The sequence below is a fragment of the Conger conger genome, chromosome 1, assembly GCF_963514075.1.
Source record: "Conger conger chromosome 1, fConCon1.1, whole genome shotgun sequence".
NCBI lineage: Eukaryota > Metazoa > Chordata > Actinopteri > Anguilliformes > Congridae > Conger > Conger conger.
This window is the reverse complement of record NC_083760.1, coordinates 39,514,582-39,541,363: the sequence shown is the minus strand read 5'-3', so window position 1 is coordinate 39,541,363 and position 26,782 is coordinate 39,514,582. Positions and strand designations below refer to the sequence as shown.

The 26,782-nt window shown below is 41.1% G+C and overlaps 1 protein-coding gene across 3 annotated transcripts in view; it reads left to right on the top strand.

The window, feature by feature from the left end:
* The window catches only part of spata17 (spermatogenesis associated 17), a 303,051-nt gene extending 280,040 nt beyond the window's left edge, over nucleotides 1-23,011 (top strand). For all 3 annotated transcript variants that reach the window (XM_061216057.1, XM_061216056.1, XM_061216058.1), the window contains one exon: nucleotides 22,868-23,011. The gene's annotated coding sequence lies outside the window, so the exon portion shown is untranslated. The remainder of the gene's footprint in view (nucleotides 1-22,867) is intronic.
* The last annotated feature ends 3,771 nt before the right edge of the window (nucleotides 23,012-26,782 follow it).

Sequence of the window (26,782 nt, the reverse complement as noted above, 5' to 3'; positions counted from 1 at the left end):
ACCTGTTCTTGGGATATGGATGTGATTACACTCCAACAGTAAACAAATTTCTAAAATATCAGCCAGATCAGACAATGTAGACCATGAAATTATAGCCACTTCCTGTTGGCGCGGCGTGACATAAAAATTGTACTCCTCCCCATGACCGTCCCGTGTGAGCTATCAAAAATATCCTGGCAATTTAGCATCATGACTATCCTGAGACCATTCTGACCACCGTTGGTGTGAATGCGATGAACCCCCTAGGAGGAGTACTTAAAAGTGTAGTACGTGTAAAACTCAGAAAAACCAAAATGGCTGACTTCCTGTTTGGATATTTGATTAGATGCGAATGAGAAATGTGTTTGGACCGAGGAGCGCTATATGGCCACCAAATTAGGTGCAGGTAGCTCAAAGTGCCTGCCCACAATAGAAGACAATGCGATAGGGGGCGCTGTGGAGTCCCTCGGCCACGCCCAGGTCTGAGCATCTGAGAGCTCCTGACAGCAACCACTTCTGATGTGTGTGCAAAATGTCAAGACTTTTTACGCATGGCAAGGCCCTCAAAAATGCCCATTTGCCTGAAGAAAAAGAATAATAATAATAAATATAGCTGCAAGCAGCAATGAACGGGCCCAAGCACCATGGGCGCAACCGCCTTGGTGGCATAGTTGTGCCAATGACATGTTTCACAATATGTACACACTTTGGAAATAATCACCTTCCTGGACAACGTATAATGTGCACAGGAATTCCCCTTTGATCAATGAAGATGTTGCTGCTGCTATTGGAATGCATCAATGATATAAGCCTCACTTCCTATTGCCAGATGGTGGCGCTATAATATTGAGCCGAGTATGGTTCATGGATTTGATTACACTCCAATAATTAACATATTTGTACATTTTCAGCCAAATTGGAAGATGTCGAGTAAAATTAAAGCCACTTCCTGTTGCCAGATGGTGGCGCTATGCCATTGAGCCTTTCTTGGTATATGGATGTGATTATAATCCAACATGGAACATATCTCTAAAGCAGGGGTCACCAACACGGTGCCCGCGGGCACCAGGTCGCCCCCAAGGACCACATGAGTCGCCCGCAGGCCTGTTCTAAAAATAGCACAACTCACTAGTGAGCTGCATCTAAAATTTAATTTTATTCTGTTGCTATTTATTTTTAATCACACTTGCATTTATATAGATTTAAAAATGACAATATCTTAAAAATATGTTTACTATCCATGAAGTTGAAAAGGTGAACTCTGACCTACTCTAGTTCAAAGGTCAGTATTGTGCACGTGACAAAAGAAACTGGTAGCGCTTAGTATGACTCAGTACCCATGAAGTAGCTCTCAGTTTCAAAAAGGTTGGTGACCCCTGCTCTAAAGCGTCAGCAAAATCAGACGATGTGAAATGAAATGAAGCCACACTTCCTGTTCCCAGGAGGTGGTGCTATGCCATTGAGCCTTTATTGGGATATGGATGAGATTACATTCCAAAAATGAACATGAGTGAAGTTTCAGCCACATGAGACAATGTAGAATGAAACAAAAATAACTTCTAGCTTGAACATTGTGAGAACATGCTACAGTCCTGTATGGAGAGCAGAGATTAATTAATTTCCATAGTTTTTACACGGGGAGGCACAATTTATGCTTGAAAAGTCATTAGGCTATAGATATGTACTCAAAATAAAACCATTACCTTCAAGAAACTGTTCAATTTTATTGTGGCTGCACCGGGGATGGAACCGCTGAATTTGCGTGCCTTAATCCACCGCCCGAACCATTACGCTGCACTGCACGCTGATACACGGGTGCCATCTATTGGCCAAAAGTTGTATGTTTCCTTTTATCTTGGTTAAATAATTTCTCTCCGAAGTGTCGGATAATATTGCATGAAACGTCTAGTTAGCCAGCATCATTCTTTTCCATTTCACTGGTAATTATGCTGCCTGAAACGCATTTGTTCAGCCAAATCTAAAAGAGATGCCAACTCTCTGCCCTCAATACAGTATTTTCATATTAAGTCACCATTCCTAGCGAAATTGTATCTTCTCTTAATTCGTGTTTAATGACAATCTAATAAACTAACATAGCTGGCGATTTAACTGAAAGTTTTATATTCATGTAAACCAACGTAGTTGACCTGTTTTTTGACTCACACAAACAGTGGACAGGTTGGCTGCTGTTACCCCGTGCGTGTCATCTGGCAACGACCTGCATGCGATACCTTTGTTGAACATAACGGTCTCATGTTAACACAGCGTTCGAGCAGAGACACCTCAAAGGCTGACGTTTCTTTTTGACTTCATGTGTTCATGTTTTAAATATATGATACTTTCGTGCCAGTTAAAGCCTGTCTTTAAGTCTTTAAATGTGTTTAATATTTATTTTAGTTATTCAATTCATATAATGAAAATAGATGCAAAGAAACGTCGGGCTGGGTGTTGTCATTACATTTTGTCACGTAGGCTGCAGCTGTAAATCATACATCGTTATGCATACTGGCACGCTATAAAAATAAAAAAACCTATCGTTGAAAAATCACTTGAAGGAAGAAAAAAATGAAAGTACCATTTTTTGCCAATGAATGGAATCCCCGTATCAGAAATGGGGGAAGTTACAGCGACGCAGTTAGTCTGTGATTAGAGTAGACCGTGTAGACAACTTCACTGTTTCCAGAAGGGAGCTTAAAATATGCTTTTTAACGGTACTTGGTCAGTGTAATGATATAAATGCTAGCATTCGATTATGGTCAACATTACCGAAAATGCCCGTTGCACCAGCCATCATAACAAAAGTGCCAATATAGGATCGATTTAAACCTCTATATATTTTTATTTCACGTTGACAGTGTAGGCTATTATTTGTATTCCGACGCGAATTACTAATTGGGTTATGGCATTCACTTCAATCGAATGAAGTCAAATAGAAACGGCTCGAATTCCTAAATAAGGCTTCTTGGTTTTCAAACTAACTTTCCGAACAGCCGTTTTGTATTGAGTCCTTAAAATGCTACAATACGATTTTTTAACACCATTTAACGTCAATGCAATATATGCATTATATGTGTTAATCTTTTACATATATGATACTTTCCTGGCAGTAAAAGCCTGTTTTATATTTTAGTTATTCAATCGAGTTAATTAAGGTAGATGAGAAAAAACGTTGCTGTGGGCTGGGTGTTGTCAGTACATTTAGTCACGTAGGCTGCCGCTGTTACTCATACATCGTTATGGTTACTGGCTCGCAAAAATTAATAAAACCTGTCGTTGAGAAATCACTTTATCCCAGAATACGAGAAACAATACCTTTTTTTTTGCCAATAGATGGAAGTCGCGTATTAGAAATGGGAGAGTCAGTTGCGACTTGCGTTGAAGTTTTAAGACTGGATATAATGAGTCTCCAGCGAAAATCGTGAACTATTATTGCTCAATGGATGTGATGACACTCCAACAATGAACAGATGTGAAAAGTTGTAGCCTCAAAATCAGGCAATGTAGAATTTAATACCTTTTTGAAATGATTTAATACATAATTTTCCTGTTTGGGCAGCATTACAAGTTAATTTTAAGGCTGACCATATGCCCGTTGCACCAGCCATCATAACAAAAGTACCAATATAGGATCGATTTAAACCTCTATATATTTTTATTTCACGTTGATAGTGTAGGCTATTATGTGTATTCCGACGCGAATTACTAATTGGGTTACGGCATTCACTTCAATCGAATGAAGTCAAATAGAAACGGCTCGAATTCCTTAATAAGGCTTCTTGGTTTTCAAACTAACTTTCCGAACAGCCGTTTTGTATTGAGTCCTTAAAATGCTACAATACGATTTTTTAACACCATTTAACGTCAATGCAATATATGCATTATATGTGTTAATCTTTTACATATGTGATACTTTCCTGCCAGTAAAAGCCTGTTTTTTATTTTAGTTATTCAATCGAGTTAATTAAGGTAGATGAGAAAAAACGTTGCTGTGGGCTGGGTGTTGTCAGTACATTTAGTCACGTAGGCTGCCGCTGTTACTCATACATCGTTATGGTTACTGGCTCGCAAAAATTAATAAAACCTGTCGTTGAGAAATCACTTTATCCCAGAATACGAGAAACAATACCTTTTTTTTGCCAGTAGATGGCAGTCGCGTATTAGAAATGGGAGAGTCAGTTGCGACTTGCGTTGAAGTTTTAAGACTGGATATAATGAGTCTCCAGCGAAAATCGTGAACTATTATTGCTTAATGGATGTGATGACACTCCAACAATGAACATATGTGAAAAGTTGTAGCCTCAAAATCAGGCAATGTAGAATTTAATACCTTTTTGAAATGATTTAATACATAATCTTCCTGTTTGGGCAGCATTACAAGTTAATTTTCAGGCTGACCATAGCCATACCATTCCAAGATATTAAAAATCAGTTCATAGTTGTATGTCAGGGCTATAACATCTTGCTGACCACATTTTGTGTGAATGTGATGAACCCCCTAGGAAGAGTATTTCAAAGTTTGGTACGTGAAAAAACACTTAAAAACACACAAAATCCAAAATAGCTCACTTCCTGTTGGGAAAAGTTAAGGGATGCAAATGAGAAATGTGTGTGTCTTGAGGAGACCCTTATGCCTACCAGACGTGGTGCATTTACGTGAAAGTATGTGTCCACAATATTAGAAAAAAGCCATAGGGGGCGCTGTGTAGCCACGCCCAGATGAATGTGGATATGGATGTGATTGCACTCCAAAAGTGAATATATTTGTAAAATATCAGCCCGATCAGATGATGTAGAACGGAATTAAGCCCACTTCCTGTTTTTGGGCGTAACGTGTGTATTATACGCCTCGCCATTGCCAAACCGTTTGAGATATCAAAAATCCTTTCGTCATTTAGGGTCAGGACTATTCTAAGATCATGATGACTACATTTGGTGTGAATGTGATGAATACCTTAGCAGGAACGCATACAAACATGATAAAAACCTCACGTCCGTTGCCAGATGGTGGCGCTATAACATTGATTTCTTCTTGGTATTTGGATGTGATTACACTCTAACAGTGAACATATTTGTAAAATATCAGCAAGATCAGACAATGTAGACCATGAATTTATGGCAACTTCCTGTTGGCGCGGCGTGACATGAAAATTGTACGCCTCGCCATGACCATACCGTTTGAGATATCAAAAATATCCTTTGGAATTAGTATCATGACTATCCTGAGACCACTTTGACCACATTTCCTGTGAATGCAATGAACCCCCTAGGAGGAGTACTTAAAAGTGTAGTACGTATAAAATGCACAAAATTCAAAATGGCTGACTTCCTGTTTACATATTTCCTTCGATGCGAATGAGAAATGTGTTTGTCCAGAGGAGCCTCACATGCCTACCAAATTAGGTGAAGGTAGCTCAAAGTGCCTGTCCACAATAGAAGACAAAGCATTAGGGGGCGCTGTAGAGTCCCTCGGCCACGCCCAGGTCTGAGCATCTGATACTTCCTGACAGCCAAGACTTCTCATGTGTGTGCAAAATTCTGTGAGTTTTCATCCATGGCAAGCACCTCAAAAATGTAAAATACATTGAAAATAAAGAGAATAATAATTATAGGGGGCGCTGTCTAGCCACGCCCCGATTGATATGTATATATTTAATATTGTACTCCAACAGTGAACATATTTGTAAAATATCAGCCAGATCGGACGATGTCGGAAAAAAAGTCATTTTTTTGCACGCAATATGTGTACTGTACGACTCGCCATTTCCATACCTTTTGAGATATCAAAAATCCCTTCACAGCTTATGGTCATGACTATCCTAAGATCATGCTGACCACATTTCGTGTGAATGTGATGAATGCCATAGCAGGAAGGCATACAAATATGATAAAGACCTCACTTCCTGTTGCCAGATGGTGGCGCTATAACATTGACCCGTTCTTGGAATATGGATGTGATTATACTCCAACAATAAACGTATTTCTGAAATATCAGCCAGATCAGACGATGTAGACCCTGAAATTACGGCCACTTCCTGTTGGCGCGGCGTGACATAAAAATTGTACTCCTCCCCATGACTGTCCCGTTTGAGCTATCAAAAATATCCTGGCAATTTAGTATCATGACTATCCTGAGACCATTCTGACCACAGTTGGTGTGAATGCGATGAACCCCCTAGGAGGAGTACTTAAAAGTGTAGTACGTGTAAAACGCACAAAATCCAAAATGGCTGACTTCCTGTTTGCATATTTGATTAGATGTGAATTAGAAATGTGTTTGGCCTGAGAAGTGGTATATGCATGCTAAATGAGGTGCAGGTAGCTCAAAGTGCCTGCCCACAATAGAAAACAATGCGATAGGGGGCGCTGTGGAGTCCCTCAGCGACGCCCAGATCTGAGCATCTGAAAGATCCTGACAGCCACCACTTCTGATGTGTGTGCAAAATTCTGTGAGTTTTCATTCATGGCAAGCACCTCAAAAATGCACAAAACATTGAAAAAAAAAGAATAATAATAATAATAATAATAATCCTTCCAATAACAATAGGGTCCTTCGCACCCTACGGTGCTTGGGCCCTAATAATAATAATCTTTACAATAACAATAGGGTCCTTCGCACCCTACGGTGCTTGGGCCCTAATAATAATAATAATCCTTCCAATAACAATAGGGTCCTTCGCACCCTACGGTGCTTGGGCCCTAATAATAATAATAATAATAATAATAATAATAATCCTTCCAATAACAATAGGGTCCTTCGCACCCTACGGTGCTTGGGCCCTAATAATAATAATAATCCTTCCAATAACAATAGGGTCCTTCGCACCCTACGGTGCTTGGGCCCTAATAATAATCTTTACAATAACAATAGGGTCCTTCGCACCCTACGGTGCTTGGGCCCTAATAATAATAATAATAAATATAGCTGCAAGCAGCAATGAACGGGCCCAAGCACCATGGGCGCAACCGCCTTGGTGGCACAGTTGTGCCAATGACATGTTTAACAATATGTACACACTTTGGAAATAATCACCTTCCTTGGCAACGTATAGTGTGCACAGGAATTCCCCTTTGATCAATGAAGATGTTGGTGTTGCTATTGGAATGCATCAATGATATGAGACTCACTTCCTGTTGCCAGATGGTGGCGCTATATTATTGAGCCGTGTATGGTTTTTGAATTTGATTACACTCCAATAATAAACCTATTTCTAAATTTTTAGCCACATCGGAAGATGTTGAGTGAAATTAAGGTCAATTCAATGTTCTAGTTTCCAGATGGTGGCGCTATAACATTGAGTCGTTTTTGGAATATGGATTTAATTACACTCCAACAATATACATATTTCTAAATTTTCGGCCACATCGGAAGATGTTGAGTGAAATTAAGGCCACTTCCTGTTGCCAGATGGTGGCGCTATAACATTGAGTCATTTTTGGGATATGGATGTGATTACACTCCCACAACAAACATATCTGTTTAATATCAACCAGATCAGACCATCTGGAATGAAATTAAGACCACTTCCTGTTCCCGCAGCGAGACCTCAAATTGTACGCCTCGCCATAGCCGTACCGTTTGACATATCAGAAATATCCTTTCAATTTAGCATCAGGATTATCCTGAGACCATTCTCACCACATTTGGTGTGAATGTGATGAACCCCCTAGGAGGAGTATTTCAGAGTTTGGTACGTGTAAAAACACTTAAAAACACACAAAATCCAGAATAGCTCACTTCCTGTTTGGAAAAGTTAAGGGATGCAAATGAGAAATGTGTGTGTCTTGAGGAGACCCATATGAATAAAATATTCGGTGAATTTACGTGAAAGTATATGTCCACAATATTAGAAAAGAACCATAGGGGGCGCTGCGTAGCCACGCCCAGATGTATGTGGATATGGATGTGATTGCACTCCAACAGTGAATATATCTGTAAAATATCAGCCCAATCAGATGATGTAGAACGGAATTAAGCCCACTTCCTGTTTTCGCTCGTGTGTATTGTACGCCTCGCCATTGCCAAACCGTTTGAGATATCAAAAATCCCTTTCGCTTTTAGGTTCAGGACTATCCTAAGATCATGCTGACTGCATTTTGTGTGAATGTGATGAATACCCTAGCAGGAACGCATACAAATATGATAAAAACCTCACTTCCTGTTGCCAGATGGTGGCGCAATAACATTGACTTCTTCTTGGGACATGAGTGTGAGTATACTCACACAATGAACATAATTGTGAAATATCAGCCAGATCAGACGATGTAAACCACAAAATTATGGCCACTTCCTTTTGGCGCGGCGTGACATAAAAATTGTACGCCTCGCCATGACCATACCGTTTGAGATATCAAAAATATCCTGGCAATTTAGAATCATGACTATCTTGAGACCATTCTTACCGCATTTTGTGTGAATGCGATGAACCGCCTAGGAGGAGTACGTAAAAGTGTAGTACGTGTAAAACACACAAAATCCAAAATAGCTCACTTCCTGTTCGCATATTTGCATTAATGCCAATGAAAAATGTGTTTCAATTGAGGAGCGACACATGCATACCAAATTAGGTTCATGTAGCTCAAAGTGCCTGCCCACAATAGACAACAATGCAATGGGGGGGGGGGGGGGCAGCGCAATAGGGGGCGCTGTGGAGTCCCTCGGCCACACCCAGGTCTGAGCATCTGATAGACCCTGACGGCCACCACTTCTGATGTGTCTGCAAAATTTCAAGACTTTTTAGCCATGGCAAGGCCCTCAAAAATGCCCATTTGACGGAAGAGAAAGAATAATAATAATAATAATAATAATAATAATAATAATCCTTCCAATAACAATAGGGTCCTTCGCACCCTACGGTGCTTGGGCCCTAATAATAATAATAATAATCCTTCCAATAACAATAGGGTCCTTCGCACCCTACGGTGCTTGGGCCCTAAATATAGCTGCAAGCAGCAATGAACGGGCCCAAGCACCATGGGCGCAACCGCCTTGGTGGCATAGTTGTGCCAATGACATGTTTCACAATATGTACACACTTTGGAAATAATCACCTTCCTGGACAACGTATAGTGTGCACAGGAATTCCCCTTTGATCAATGAAGATGTTTCTGCTGCTATTGGAATGCATCAATGATATAAGCCTCACTTCCTATTGCCAGATGGTGGCGCTATAATATTGAGCCGTGTATGGTTTATGGATTTGATTACACTCCAATAATTAACATATTTGTACATTTTCAGCCAAATTGGAAGATGTCAAGTAAAATTAAAGCCACTTCCTGTTCCCAGATGGTGGCGCTATTCCATTGAGCCTTTCTTGGTATATGGATGAGATTACACTCCAAAAATGAACATATGTGAAGTTTCTGCCACATCAGACAATGTAGAATGAAACAAAAATTACTTCTTCCTTGCACAGTGTAATAATATGCTCCAGTCCTGTATGGAGAGCAGAGATGAATTAATTTCAATAGATTTTACAGCGGGAGGCACAATTTACGCTTGAGAAGTCATTCGGTTATAAATATGCACTCAAAATAAAACCATTGGCGTAAAGAAACTATTCAACTTTATTGTGGCCGCACCGGGGATGGAACCGCGGACCTTGCATGTCTTAATCCACTGTCTGAACCATTAAGCTATACTGCCCTCTTATACACGTACGCCATCTATTGGCCAAAAGTTGTATGTTTCCTTTAATCCTGGTTAAATAATTTCTCTCCGAAGTGTCGGATAATATTGCATTAAACGTCGAGTTAGCCAGCATCATTCTTTTCCATTTCACCGGTAATTATGCTGCCTGAAATGCATTTGTTCAGCCAAATCTAAAGGAGATGCCAAATCTCTGCCCTCAATCCGGTATTTTCATATTAAGTCAAAAATTCCTAGCGAAATTGTATGTTCTCTTAATTCGTGTTTAATGACAAGCAAAATAAACTAACATATCTGGCGATTTAACTGAAAGTTTTCTATTCATGTAAACAAACGTAGCTGACCTGTTTTTTGACTCACACAGACAGTGGACAGGCTGGCTGCTGTTAGCCAATGCGCGTCATCTCGCAATTACCTGCATGCCATACCTTTGTTGAACATAACGGTCTCATGTTAACACAGAGTTCGACCAGAGCCATCTCAAACGTTAACGTTTCTTTTTGACTTTTGACTCTTTTAAATATATGCTACTCTCCTGCCAGTTAAAGACAGTCATTAAATGTCTTTAATATTTATTTCAGATATTCTATTCAAAAATGAAAATAGATGCAAAGAAACGTCGGGCTGGGTGTTGTCAATACATTTTGTCACGTAGGCTGCAGCTGTAAATCATACATCGTTATGCCTACTGGCTCGCTAGAAAGAAAAAAAAAACCTATCGTTGAAAAATCAGTTGAAGGAAGAAAAATATAAAAGTTCCACTTTCTGCCAATAAATGGAATCCCCGTATCAGAAATGGGGGGAAGTTACAGCGACGCAGTTAGTCTGTGAGGAGAATAGATTGTGTAGACAACTTCACTGTTTCCACAAAGGAACCAAAAATGTGCTTTTTAACAGGACTTGGTCAGTGTAATGATATAAATGCTAGCATTCGATTATGGTCAACGGTACCGAAAATGCCCGTTGCACCAGCCATCATAACAAATGTCCCAATATAGGATCGATTTAAACCTCTATATATTTTTATTTCACGTTGACAGTGTAGGCTATTATGTGTATTCCGACGCGAATTACATTTAATTGGGTTACGGCATTCACTTCAATCGAATGAAGTCAAATAGAAACGGCTCGAATTCCTTAATAAGGCTTCTTGGTTTTCAAGCTAACTTTCCGAACAGCTGTTTTGTATTGAGTCCTTAAAATGCTACAACACGGTTTTTTTTAAACCAAATAACATTGAACGTCATTGCAAGATATGCATTATATGTGTTAATCTTTGAAATATATGATACTTTCCTGCCAGTAAAAGCCTGTCTTTTATTTTAGTTATTCAATCCATATAATTAAGGTAGATGAGAAAAAACGTTGCTGTGGGCTGGGTGTTGTCAGTACATTTTGTCACGTAGGCTGCCGCTGTTACTCATACATCGTTATGGTTACTGGCTCGCAAAAAGAAACAAAACTTGTCATTGAGGAATCACTTGAGAAACAATACCAACTTTTGCCAGTAGATGGCAGTCGCGTATTAGAAATGGGAGAGTCATTTGCGACTTGCGTTGAAGTTTTAAGACTGGATATAATGAGTCTCCAGCGAAAATAGTGAACTATTATTGCTTAATGGATGTGATGACACTCCAACAATGAACATATGTGAAAAGTTGTAGCCTCAAAATCAGGTAATACCTTTTTGAAATTATTTAATACATAATTGTATTAAAACATGAACTGTTTGGGCAGCATTACAAGTTAATTTTAAGGCTGACCATAGCCATACCATTCCAAGATATTAAAAATCAGTTCATAGTTGTGTGTCAGGGCTATAATATCATGCTGACCACATTTTGTGTGAATGTGATGAACCCCCTAGGAAGAGTATTTCAAAGTTTGGTACGTGAAAAAACACTTAAAAACACACAAAATCCAAAATAGCTCACTTCCTGTTGGGAAAAGTTAAGGGATGCAAATGAGAAATGTGTGTGTCTTGAAGAGACCCTTATGCCTACCAGACGTGGTACATTTACGTGAAAGTATATGTCCACAATATTAGAAAAAATCCATAGGGGGCGCTGTGTAGCCACGCCCAGATGAATGTGGATATGGATGTGATTGCACTCCAAAAGTGAATATATTTGTAAAATATCAGCCCGATCAGATGATGTAGAACGGAATTAAGCCCACTTCCTGTTTTTGGGCGTAATGTGTGTATTATACGCCTCGCCATTGCCAAACCGTTTGAGATATCAAAAATCCTTTCGTCATTTAGGGTCAGGACGATTCTAAGATCATGATGACTACATTTGATGTGAATGTGATGAATACTCTAGCAGGAACGCATACAAACATGATAAAAACCTCACTTCCGTTGCCAGATGGTGGCGCTATAACATTGATTTCTTCTTGGTATATGGATGTGATTACACTCCAACAGTGAACATATTTGTAAAATATCAGCCAGATCAGACAATGTAGACCATGAATTTATGGCTACTTCCTGTTGGCGCGGCGTGACATGAAAATTTTACGCCTCACCATGACCATACCGTTTGAGATATCAAAAATATCCTTTGGAATTAGTATCATGACTATCCTGAGACCACTTTGACCACATTTCGTGTGAATGCAATGAACCCCCTAGGAGGAGTACTTAAAAGTGTAGTACGTGTAAAATGCACAAAATTCAAAATGGCTGACTTTCTGTTCACATATTTCTTTCGATGCGAATGAGAAATGTGTTTGTCCAGAGGAGGCCCACATGCATACCAAATTAGGTGAAGGTAGCTCAAAGTGCCTGTCCACAATAGAAGACAAAGCATTAGGGGGCGCTGTGGAGTCCCTCGGCCACGCCCAGGTCTGAGCATCTGATACATCCTGACAGCCAACACTTCTCATGTGTGTGCAAAATTCTGTGAGTTTTCATCCATGGCAAGAACCTCAAAAATGCAAAATACATTGAAAAAAAAGAGAATAATAATTATAGGGGGCGCTGTCTAGCCACGCCCCGATTGATATGTATATATTTCATATTGTACTCCAACAGTGAACATATTTGTAAAATATCAGCCAGATCGGACGATGTCAAAAAAAAAGTCATTTTTTTGCACGCAATATGTGTACTGTACGACTCGCCATTTCCATACCGTTTGAGATATCAAAAATCCCTTCACAGCTTATGGTCATGACTATCCTAAGATCATGCTGACCACATTTGGTGTGAATGTGATCACTGCCCTAGCAGGAATGCATAAAAAATATGATAAAGACCACACTTCCTGTTGCCAGATGGTGGCGCTATAACATTGACCCGTTCTTGGGATATGGATGTGATTATACTCCAACAATAAACGTATTTCTAAAATATCAGCCAGATCAGACGATGTAGACCATGAAATTACGGCCACTTCCTGTTGGCGCGGCGTGACATAAAAATTGTATGCCTCGCCATGACCATCCCGTTTGAGCTATCAAAAATATCCTGGCAATTTAGTATCATGACTATCCTGAGACCATTCTGACCACAGTTGGTGTGAATGCGATGAACCCCCTAGGAGGAGTACGTAAAAGTGTAGTACGTGTAAAACACACAAAATCCAAAATAGCTGACTTCCTGTTCGCATATTTGATTAGATCCGAATGAGAATTGTGTTTGGCCCGAGGAGCCAGACATAACTCCCAAATTAGGTGCAGGTAGCTTAAAGTTCCTGCCCACACTTCTGATGTGTTGGCAAAATTTCAAGACTTTTTACGCATGGCAAGGCCCTCAAAAATGCCCATTTGACGGAAGAAAAAGAATAAATATAGCTGCAAGCAGCAATGAACGGGCCCAAACACCATGGGCGCCAACCGCCTTGGTGGCATAGTTGTGCCAATGACATGTTTCACAATATGTACACACTTTGGAAATAATCACCTTCCTGGACAACGTATAGTGTCCACAGGAATTCCCCTTTGATCAATTAAGATGTTGGTGCTGCTATTGGAATGCATCAATGATATAAGCCTCACTTCCTATTGCCAGATGGTGGCGCTATAATATTGAACCATGTATGGTTTTTGAATTTGATTACACTCCAATAATAAACCTATTTCTAAATTCTAAGCCACATCGGAAGATGTCGAGTGAAATTAAGGCCACTTCCTGTTGCCAGCAGGTGGCGCTATGCCATTGAGCCTTTATTGGTATATGGATGAGATTATACTCCAAAAATGAACATGTGTGAAGTTTCCGCCACATCTGACAATGTAGAATGAAACAAAAATATTGTGGATATTGGCACGGCTGGAATGCAAACTGACCAATAGAGACAATGGACCGGACCTATCCCTTGTATAAGGGCAATTTCATACCTATCGTTTGCTTGATTTGGGACAAACGAAATACAATTTTGCATTTTTTTGGTTTGGCACAGTTATGTGTCACACTGCCTTTTTTTTAAGCAAATCACAATTTCTTATCAAAACTATGTGTTTGCTAAGGTTGTTAATTTTATTGGACAGAAATTTGTAGCGTGAGTCAGACAAATCGGAAAAATTGGTATTTCCCTTCCTCGTTCTGTTGCTTAGCGCAGCCTGTCATTAAAATGCCCGGTGCAATCATTGTGAGAACTGAACATTCTGTGTGATTTTTCTTGTAAGTTTCCCTCCTCTTCCTGGGGGCCAACCTCTTGCAGTGCTACATATACTAGACGAAGCAGACTATACACTTTATCAACCGCTGGATCTTTCTGTTGCAGGCTGAGAATTTCCAAGCTCTAATCTTGCCAAAACAGACAAAACAAAATATAACAAGCAATTGCCACCTAAATGTAAATCAGTATATAGATGAGTTGGGCTTCAAAAAATGTTCTATAAACAAAAAGCTAACCTGTGTGGCATGCAATGGATTGGAACCACATGTTCTCCAGCATCCCTCGGCACCAAATGCAACAAATTTCTGCAAATTTCTGTCTCCATGTGGACAGAGAGCATACAAGGCAGCCTTTGTTGTGCCCAGCACACCTTCAATAATAACTAGACATGAGTTATTACATTGTAATAATGTTAGGTCTTAAAAAAGAAGGTGACTCACCAGCTGTGTGTGAATGCTGCTGCATCTGCTGACTTACGATTCACAGGGTTCCCCTCCTACATCACTCGGACATAAACAATCAGCTACCAGCCTTTTTGCAATATTTACGTCATTGCTTTTCTGTCCTTATCGTATTAAAACCAGGGAAAATCTTTCATCCATTCATAATTAAATTTGTATCTATGACAGGGCCTATCAAAATCAGTGCTAGCCGAACTCTCTCCGACGGACTTCATTGTTAATATGCTATTATATGCTGTTAATATGCTATTATTACTTGATTATTCAAGTCCAACTGGGTTTCTTGGAAAAGGGGGTTCCCTGCACTCTCACCTTCCAACTCTGCGTTCTGTTTCTGAAAATAACTAGCTATGGTTTTGTTCTAGCCTTCTGCTCGTAATTGTTTGCCACCATTGTTAACTTGTTGAACAATGTGTGTGAACTGTAATAGGCTCCTATTTTAGGACTTTGTGGAGGGTTTTTTCATCAGTCTGCCTTGTGATTGTGTGAAAATGCACAGCATAAATGCATGTTTTTCATTGTGTTTGATCGGTTTTTTTTTTTCATTCACAAAGGACAGTCACTCACAAATGCAAGTGAAATGTCCGTAGATCCCTGATTACATTGTTGTGTGATGCTTTATTATTATACAGACTGGAGGGTGTACTGTTGCACAGTAGCCTATAGGTGCCATATTAAGCTTAATATTATGCCATTAATAGCAATGAAACCGTGACATGACTTAAGATCAGCTTTGGTTGGTCATAATGCAAACGCTGCATCAAAATAGCAACACGCCAACAATTAGGCTACCATGACTACATCTCACTTTAAGACCACCTCACCCAAATAAGAGCATTGTCACTTGCTATTTTATGTTGTTCTGGTAATCCCTACATTGTGATTTTAAGTCCATGATGGAGCCAAAAGGCTTTCAGATTCCATGCTGATTGGCTGTGTTCATAATGTCTGAAGAAAGGAGCAATGATCTAGTGACCTAATCTTATCCATTATAGGCGAAAAGGCAGAACTAGTTCGAGACCAGCATTCTTACTCCTACATTCCTATATTCCTATATTTTGTTGGGGAAGTGAAGTTTAAGGTGAAATCTGGTCAATATTTCCAAATCCAGCAATTTTAACAGCCAAGACCCTTGTTTAACATTCGGCACTCTGAATACCGAACACTGTAAGGTAATAAACTCTCAGCATGGATGAGGGGCAGTGATAGAGACAGAATAGACAGCATTCCACATGATTAATAGTGCAGGCTACTTCAGACGTGAAAATTTAGAAACGGTTTTTCCTCGGTCTCAAATCCAGAAATAAATAATTGTTACCTGACAATTTTAAGAATATGGGTCCTGTCTGATTGATTGGCTGTTGATGTTATTTCCAACCTAATTAGGAAATTATTTCCGTTTTGCACATACTCTAAAATACAAAATAGAAATACCCAACCATAGTCTCCTCCAGTGGCAGCAAAGTTGTCAATATGCAGCCGGCAGCTAACAGGTGCAGGTCAATGCGCTGTCCCACAGCCTCTCATCCAACTGGCAGAAATATGGGCAAAAGGGTGACGCTTTGGCAGAAATGTCCATCCATCCGGGCCAGGCATTGGGCTGGCCACTGTGGTAATTGCCTGGGAAGCTGTGCTTTGACAAGGCGGGCGAGTGTAAGCCATCATTCGTGCAGCACTGTGATGAGGTGTCACCTGGTGAGGCTGTGGAGTGACGGCATGTACATGCCGCTAGGTGACCCACTTCTACCCTGATTTAGGATGGCACATGCTGGGCTGGCTGGCTGAGGCCATGGTCAGGACATAAAGAAATGGACAACGAGTCTGCACTCAGATTTGTTTTCATTATTTATTTATTGCTAAGCAAGAGGACCCTTGCAGGGAATAATTTACAATTCTGGCATTTGACATCTTGCCCAAGACTCAGTGCTCATTTACACAGCTGGATCTTCATTGGAGCAATCCAGGTAAAGCATCTTGCTCAAGGCAACAGCCATCATGTCACACCTGGGATTTGTTTGAGAAAGCTGTTTTCTGGCTTTCTCAAACAAATCCAAAGCCTTGCCTACCTCTTTTTGCACTGCTTTTCAAACACATCTATTGGCTTATGTCTATGTATGTCTTATGTCTATGCTGTGGCTTATTCCTGTCTTGAAGAATTAATCCTATTGTTTTCCTCATTCACATACATGCAATGTAGGACTGAATGGAAAGAGCATATTATTGAGAACATTTGGTGTGCCAACGTTAAACTGGATTTTTTTCTTACTTATCTTTCCATTATTTCCCATGCTTTTAACCCCCCCCCCCCCCCCCCTTCTCTGATAACTGATAAAAAGCATTGTGCCATTGATAGTGGGAAGCCGTATCTTTATTAGCCCACCTATATCCAAGGGGAATGTAATAAATTGAGTGTGGCATAAAATACTATAATTTGGGAGGGTTTTATCATTATTCGTGGTGTATTGCATGGAGACAGCAGTAATCCATTAGGTGTATGCTGTTTCAATGAGGCCCTGATGAACCTTCTGCTCCTCTGCCCTGCACAGAAGGGTGTCCGCTGCTGCTGACCTCACCGCCGCACGGGGAGATTCATCACCTGCATGCACCACCTTGTTATTTTATTATTCCTCCTCCCCCCTTTTTAACCATTAGGCAACTTTTAGCTGCACTTTTATAGTTCAGAACAGACCTTTGTGTTTGTATTCACAACCTGGGTAATTGTACATATTCTAAACTAAGCAATAAACTAGGGGGAACAGGTTTTTTTCTTTGTCTTGTTGTCCCCCGTTGTATTTATTTAAATGCAACTTGTTTTTAAATGTTGCTCATTATATGCATGCAAAATGTAAAACTGTGTCATTAAAATCTCATGTTCTTTATCCAGGGACCTCTGGAATTGCCTACCTCTGTGTATTTGTAGTCTTATTCTGCTATCTTTTCTATTCCTTCACATGGAATGTAATAACAGCTTGGGGGCTCCTCCATTGCATGTACTGGAGAAAGACTTAGCTGGCTTTTGATTGAGGCATCTCCCATTTTATTGTGCAATAGTGTTCCTGAGGATCAAGCTGAATTGTGCAGCACAAGAGAGGAGCATCCGGCATTTGATTTGAGGCAAATAATAAAATGCATCATTTGTGTCAGCACCTTGCTGTAGTCACATCTAGCCTACTGTCAGGCTCCCATTAGATGCAGTTTTATGTGGCAAAAATAATATTCTCTATAGTTAATGGAAAAACAGATATTTGCATTCCAATTTGAAGAAAGAAAATCATCTTATTTCAGTCTAGTCCCTCTTTGGTTTAACTTCCATCTGGGCTGCGGCTTGTTTGATTCAGAGATCAATTGCTCTTTTGATCTTTCTTCCCTTCCTCTTTATGTGTGCATGATAGTTCAATGGACAAATCCTTTCAAAGCAGATGCAAAAATTAATATTCTGCGTTGTTTAGTCCCTTTCTCATTTTGCAAGCTTTGCCATGCTTTGCTGCCGCATCTGCCCTGATGCAATTATACAAAGCTGCCCTGCTGCCTGGTTCATACCACATGCTAAAGCCATTGCGCTGCCTGCTTGATTTGGAATGTTGCCTTTGCCCATATTGCATGCAATTTCCACTAGCTAGCTGCTTTTGCTCAAATTATCCTGCTATTCCGAATTCAGGCCTTCAGAAAGATGTTTGCACTCCGACCACCACCATCGTCCACCGGTGAACTCTGCTTCTCAAAATCCCCATGAGGAGGGGTTTGTTGCCACTCCTTGTTTCAGCAGGCTTTACAACAGGGAGTGATGAGAGGCAGAGCCAATGCCAAAGTTTGCATTGATATTAATCCTCAATAAATATTGCTTAATTCCACATGAGTCTGACTGAACTGCATTTTTCTTACTAAACTATACTCAAGGCTCATCATTGTCAGTTTTAACTTATTTTCCCAGAAAAATTCCCAAGTTTGGATTAAACCTATTTTCACCAGGATTTTTTATTTTATTTTTTATGTTTCTCCCCATTTGAAATGTTTTTGGAATTAAAATCTATTATGGATTTGGTTGTTGTTGCCGTTGTTAGTAAATAAGGGAATGCAGCTTTAAGACTGGAGTTTTGTGCCCGTTGCGTGTGTGGTTTGAAAGAGAGCATGGTTGTGGAGAGAAGACGGTAGTTAATGTAATTTTATTCAGTGCAATAAGGGAAGCAAATGCCTAAGGATTCCTCATTTTTGGAGCAAGTTCTAAGTTGTTAAGTTGGGTGTTACTCCGAGGTTGTTGACAAGTGAACGGTGCAGCGACAGCTAACTAGCTATAATTAACAGCTTCGGCCCTGGAATCGAAAAGGAAGAGTGGTTTTGTTCCCCTGTGTCTCCTACATGTCAAATACGGTTTGGATATAGAACCAGCAAATGGTAACCCTGTGAAAAGAATTCCAATTTTAGCCTGATCTGTGAAGTTTTAAAATGCATAGAACTTGAGGTCACCCCGTGCTTGTTTTGTCATTGCACATAAATAACAACTGTTGCTAAAACAGTGGTATCGTAAAATAATTCATTGAACCATTTGTTTTAATACTTTCAGTGTTAAAAAGAATTGAATGGAAATCAATTTTGTATTGTAATTGTTACAGAAATCTTAGGAATATTTCTTCTTTATGTCTCTGTGTGAACGTCTCTCCTGGAATGCGCACTATCATTGTTCCATTCACAAAGCCTATGGTTAAAGGAGTAAGATGGTGGTTGGTCACACTCTAGGTTTTTATATGCAATTTGTACCAGAGGGCATTGAAGAAACAGGATGAAAGTATTAAATATGTCCGTTCTTTAGTTTTGGAGAAGTAAGCGTTTTCAATTTATCGTCTTTATTTTCAACCAGTTGACAATGTTCTCCTTGTATACGTCACATGAGAATAACCACTCCCCATATACCTCCCCTCTAACTTGTGACCCATAGTTTGCGCAGCTGGCCTACAGGCAATGTGCGCAGGTGACGTTACTAATAACGTTAGCTAGCTAGTTTGCTTTTCATAAGGCCTAGTTAGACAGCAAATGCAGCTTACCTATTCTGAACCAGTGACCAGTGACCACAGACATGAATGACACAGAGGTGTGAAAAGCCATACATTTGTTGGCTACTATCCCAAGCCCATGAAATGCCCCACATTTTTGACATGTTACTTAGAATGTGTTTAATGAATTAAGGGGAACGTTACAATGTGAGGTTTTATATACACTCACAGAGCATTTTATTAGGTATTTATTAGACTTCTACTGCTGGAGCCTATCCACTCAGAGTTATGATGCGTTGTGTGTTCAGAGATGCTCTTCTGCGTACCACTGTTGTACTGTGTGGTTATTTGTGTGACAGTCACCTTCCTGTCAGCTTTCCTCTGATGTTCCTGTGTGCAGAACTGCTGCTCACTGTTTTTTTTTTTTTTTTGCACCATTCTTTGCAAACTCTAGAGACTAGTGTGCATGAAAATCCCAGGAGATCAGCAGTTTCTCAGATACTCAAACCACCATGTCTGCCACCAACAATTATTCCAGGGTCAAGGTCACTTAGATCACATTTTTTCCCCATTCTGATGGTTGATGTGAATGGGTACTGAAGCTCCTGACCCATATCTACTGATTGTATACATTGCACTGCTGCCACACAATTGGATGATTAGATAATCAATGTTTAATGATGTAAAAAAAATGAAAGTAAAAATGTTCCTAATAAAGTGTCAGAACATATAATATATGATCATAAACAAATTGGCAATTGTTCTGTTTGTATGACTTCATTAACATTCTTCAAGAAATCCTGGGTATATTTAATAATATAATCATCATCATTACGCAAACGCATCAAAACAATGAGGAAATTATTAGCCTCAGTGGTCTCATTGTTTTCATTTGTCACTCAAAGACACATTTACAAAGCATTTCAGATATATGTGTCAGCCAAGTTACTGTTGAATGTAATCAACTGAATGAGACTTCATATTAATTGTTCGATCTGTATACAATGGAATAGCAATTGCTGGTTTAACTCACACTCAGCATATAGACAAAAAACATCAGCCTACATTATGTTCTTTGTTGTAATGACCCATAGAGATGCTTGTTGACTGCACTACAACCATTCTAGTGTTTTGCTGGAGAGTTAATGAAATGTATTTTTAAAGAAATATGACACTGTGCCCACTCCTGTCTGAACATTGCAAGTATTTCAGACAGCGATGGATTAGAGTGCTCTCATTTGCCACTCATCTATAATCCTCTCCTCCCTACCATCCGCAGAGTCTTTCTCTCGACTGTCTCCCGATGATGCTGCTACAACTCTCATGTCCTCCCTCTCATCTTCCTTTGACTCTCTGTGTCCCCTCACCACCAAATTAGCTCGGGGCTCCCCCCCCCAGTCCTTGGCTTTCTGATTCTCTACGAGCTGTCCGAACCGAACTGCGGGCAGCGGAGAGAAAATGGAAAAGGTCCTGTCTCCCCAGTGATATAGCTTCCTTCCATGCCCTCTTATCATCTTTCCATTCCTCTATCTCTCTAGCTAAATCTTCCTTCTTTCACTTGAAAATTAACGTGGCCGCTTCTAATCCCCGCAAACTGTTTTCAACCTTCTCCTCTCTTCTGGCACCCCCCCCCCCACCCCCCTAATCACTCACACCTGATGACTTTATCTCCTTTGAAAAGAAGGTTGACGCCATTCGCAATTCCTTCTCCCAACCCTCTCCCCCCGCTGACCCTCCTGCCTTCCCCAACTCCCTAGCCTCCTTTTCTCCCCTCTCTGACACATTGAAACTCCTTACATCCCACCGCCCGACCACCTGTCCTCTTGACCCCATCCCCTCTCCCCTTCTACAATCTATATCTGATGACATTCTCCCTTTCCTCTCCTCTCTAATCAACACCACCCTCTCTTCCGGCACCATGCCCTCTTCCCTGAAGAGGGCCAGAGTCACTCCCCTGCTCAAAAAACCTACTCTTGACCTCTCTGCTCTGAGCAACTACCGGCCTGTCTCTCTTCTTCCCTTTCTCGCCAAGACTCTGGAACGGGTGGTCTGCTCCCAACTGTCCACTTATCTTCTTCACAACAATGTCCATGACCCCAACCAGTCCGGCTTCAAGAGTGGCCACTCCACTGAGACCACCCTGCTCGCGGTCACTGAGGCACTCCACTCTGCTAAAGCCAAATCCCTCTCCTCTGTCCTCATCTTCCTCGACCTGTCGGCCGCCTTGATACAGTCAACCATGAGATTGTGCTCTCATCGCTGTCTGGGATGGGTGTCACAGGGTCTGCACTCGCTTGGTTTTCCTCCTACCTCTCTGGTCGCTCCTACCAGGTGACTTGGAGGGGCTCAGTCTCTGACCCCTTACAAACTGGAGTCCCGCAGGGCTCAGTTCTTGGTCCTCTCCTCTTCTCACTATACACCATGTCTCTTGGTTCTGTTATCTCTTCCCATGGCTTGTCTTATCACTCTAACGCCAATGACACCCAACTCTTTATTTCCTTCCCCCCCCGATGCCCCGACACGGATGAAGAGCGGTGTCATTCCGAACTTCATGAATAAGTACATTTCTTGCGTGTGTACTGCAACTTCTCCCACTTCGTTTGAAGATTCAGTAACATGCGCATTTGAAAATTCCCACGCTCTAACCATTGCATCAAAAACATGTGCTGTATTGCTTCTGTGGCGGCACGGATGGTGCAGTGGGTAGCACTGCCGCCTCACAGCAAGGAGGTCCTGGGTTTGAATCCCCATTGGCCAGGGCCTCTCTGTGCAGAGTTTGCATGTTGCATGCGTGTCTGTGTGGGTTTCCTCCGGGTACTCCGGGTACCCTGTGATAGACTGGCGACCTGTCCAGGGTGTATTCCTGCCTTTCGCCCAATGTATGCTGGGATAGGCTCCAGCCCCCCTGCGACCCTGTTCAGGATAAGCTGGTTAGGATAATGAATGAATTAATGAATGAATTAATGTATTGCTTCTCTCTGTGTTTGTCTGAATATTCAGTAATGTATTTGTAAGTTCCCACTGTGTTCTGAATTTATGAACGATTCTAACCATTACATCTCAAAATAATATGTTTGCATTTTTGTCTTGTTTGAGGCATCTTTGTTTGCAGGCTATATGCTATAACTGTCACATTTCCAAATAATGTTTTTATTTTATTTTCAGAGATGAAGATGCAGAATAAACACCAAGTACACCACCAGCTGAGGATCAACTCACAGAAGGTACCCAAAGAATCTGTTTGTGAATGGCATCTTCATTGTATGTAGTTTGTGTGGTGCTTTCAATAAATTCCTGAATCAAAAAATGTATTTGTTTCTGTCTTCTAAATGGCTCACTGAGTATTGCTTTATGGAAAGGCTTTGTCTGAGAGGTAGGGAGGGGTCAGGCCAGGTGTGAAGAAAGGACATTAGCCCTCCCATTGTGAACTGGTGCTGAAAAGCAATTGGTTAGTTCATGTATTTACAGCATTCCTGTATGTGTTCAAAACTACAGCTCTTCAGCTTTATTTTGTGCTGAAAACAAAGATATGAAACACTTTGGAATCACTGCAAATAAAATAATGCAGATAGAAATCACTCAAATAACATACAAACCACAATCACAAATCACAAACCACTTGTGTGACCAGCGACCGCACTGTCCAGATCCTCGGACCACTGACATTAACTCTTACTGCAATCTGTGACAGAGGCAATACACCTCATTCAATACACTGGGCTCGCATGGATTATCAGTACGTTTCAAAATAAGTAATGTTGGACCTAAACTGCTGTCAGGTGACGTTTGACATACACTACAGTACAGTCAGCGTAAAGTAGCCGGCTAGGCTACCAACCACCACAAGGTTAACATTGCAATAAACTGCCTTATTTCAATTCACCTACTTCACCATTTTAAGAGCTAAAAATGTATTCATTATCATGATCATTACAACGCTGTACTTAAGTATGATTGATTTCTTTAAGAATCCTGACCGGAGAATGCAGTAAGTCTGAACTAGGTAGAAAGCTCACTCCGTACAAAGTGCCACCATTCATGCGTTGAAATGTTTGGGGTGTTATGGGTTTATTCAGAGCAGTATCAAATACCACCAGTACAGATTGCTAGCAAGCTAGCCAGCTACAGCAGATACTATAGTTAAAATTCTGTACATTACATGGCATTTAGATATACAACAAAGTGCGGATCAAACACAAGTACAAGTGTGAAGAGGACCTGAGAGGACAGTACGATTCCGAGTCCCACACGTTGTAATGATCATGTTAATGAATACTGTAGGGGTCCTCGCACGGGACTCCAAATTATGTAGGGTCCTCGCACGGGCCGCCAAATAACGCAGGGATTTTACTCTCTACGAAACCAGGGCGCCAGTTAAACGTTGTGTAGCAGTACAACTGCAAAAAGTAATCAGTCTCATAAAATTACTATTACCAGAAATATCTAACCACAAATTTAGTATTTTAATTAATTAAAATAACCAATATTAATGATTAAACATACCGATAACCTGAAGGTTGGAAGTTCTTCGAAAGACTGCTTTAACTCGGCTCTCATGTCTATGCGATTCCAAAACGGACACCGGGGTTTAATAAAATATATTTATTAAACAAACATACAAACACATAACAGATAAACTAACGGGAAGTTAGTAAGGAAATTTAGTTGGGTATGTGTGTGTGCGTGTGTGTGGCGCGCAAGCGCGCGTGTCTCTTGAACAAAGGAAAGGTGGGAGTAGCTAGCTTGAGTAAGCTAGAGTTCTGGGTGTGGTAATGAGTTAGAGTCAGCTGTGAGAAGGGACTACTTGCGTAGTTTTACTCTATATATGCGCAAAAGACGGCGAATCAATTCACGTACATATATATGTAGCTAATCAAACACATTACAATGGTTGGATGGTAAATATTGAAACACAGATTCACAAAAACAGTTAAGACTAAACTAAACACTGGCTATGCCTGAATGTTTGTTTTCTTACTGAGTCCATACGCATTGCTGGATCCAAAAGACATGCTGTCCTTGTAGAAGCGGCGATGGTGCTGTGAATGGTGTCCGGGAGAGATGTGCAGGCTGGGGTGTTCCCGTCTTAGCAGCGCGTTGTCGTCTGATCCGCTGGTCCTTTTCCAGGTGTAAAAGTTTGTTGCTGTTTCGTTGTTGTGAGCTTTGCAGGAGTAAACTGATGTAGCGTTCCGCGTACACCAGTTTCCACTCGCTATAGGCCACGAAGTTGGCCTGGTAGTGCGCTGTGCAGCATTCAGCCTCTGTCCGAGTCTCGGAGCAGATGAGCTGAAGCGACTGGCCAAAAAGGGTGCGTCGAAGAGAACAAGCAGAAGAGGCAGAAAAAGCAGAAGAGAGATCCCAAGAACGTGTCTTGCTCTTATACGGGACCGTTTATTGCTCCCGCCATGACGGGATTGGCTGAACCAAGTTAGACGTCATTCGTGGTGGACGTCGCAGAATTTTCCTGTGGGAATGTGGAAGTTGTAGTCCCTACATCCCCCCTGTGGTCTCAGGATGTGGCTGAAGCCAGTGTTCCTTGAGAGCACAAAAGTCAGTTCACAGTCCACAGGTCAAGTACATTTGGTCGGTAACACAGTTCACAATTGACTGACAAACATCCAGGCATTTATCAACAATTAACTAAACTGGTCTAAAACACATGATACAAACAATGTGAAACACTAAGGTCGAACAGTGACTACATTGTCACAAAACATAAGAAACCTTGGTGAAAGGGTTAGTTGTTTTGTTAGTTCAGGTGTTTTGTTAGTTATTGGATGGTGTCCAGAAGGTGGAGCACCAACAGGAATGACCCAGCCATGAAAATGTTCAGATGATGTAGGGGTCTAGCTGGAGAGGCTGTAGCCTTTTTGGAAGTCTTGTTCAGACTGACCAATTGTTCTAGTCCCTACAGTCAGGTTGCTGACGAGGGTTGTCATCTGAAATATGTGGGGACATTTTCAAATTAGGGCAGCTTTCTGTATCCAAGCTTAACCTTATGGCCTTGTCATCAGGAAGGAAATGGAGAGGTGGTCTCATTTCTAAATGATGTGGTAAGCTCACAAGTGGTCTTGTCTTGCTTGGGGAAGAGGTGGAGTAAGGCACACTGGGGTGTGGCAGTATACTTGTAAAGATTACACTGTAGTTTCTACATGCAATACTTTACGATGGTTCAGTAGGTGTAGAAAGAAGCAATGAACGTTTACGAGTTATATATCTAAGTGGCTGCTATAAACTACCAGTTTTTTTTGCCACCCCCCTTTGGTAGGAAAGGTGTGCAAAAGAAAGTGGTCAAAGCTTCAGCTGGGAGTCTGCCTGTGAGGAGACCACGGCTATAGATCAGTCTTATTCAGTCTTTTGATGGAGGTTGAACAAGACCAGATAGCTCTTGAGTGGTTACTCGAGGCATACACACTACTGAACAAAGGTTAGAGGCTTTAGTTGTCCTCAGAGGAACTGAAGAAGCTCTCTTCAGACAAGGTATCTTCCCTATCAGAGTCATGCTGGTGACTCTGAGGCTTGGGCCTACCGGGTCGGTCTTCTCTCCAATTCCGGCTGGAATCAGAGTGTGAGAAGCGACCACGGTGGCTCTTAACCGGGAACTTACTCACATGCCATTGTTTTGAGCCATTAGACTTTAATGGGGCAACTTGGGAAGTGCTGGCGGGCTTGGTTGGAACAACGTGCTTAGCTGTTTCCAATACCTCATTCCTGGGCACAATCCTTAAAATGTCCCAGACCATTTGGGCTTCATTTCTTAATTCAAGGGCTGAGTGTTGGCCCCTTGAAAACAGTGAAACATGAGTTCGGACACAGGGGTGCAGGTTGTGCACAAAAAGGGATTTGAAGGCTTGATCTTCATCTAAGCCTGGTCCGTTTCTGCCCTGGAAAAAAGCATGTTTAAGTCGTTGGTAAAAATCTTTTGGTCGTTCTGTACGGCTATGTTTAACCTCCACAGATTTGATCATGGCTGTGGCCTGATCAAACCGTGGCAGGTACTCAGCTACCAACGCTTCACAAACCTTGGGATAGCTGGAACGAACCTGTGGTGGAAGTTGTTCCATAAATGTATGGATCTCT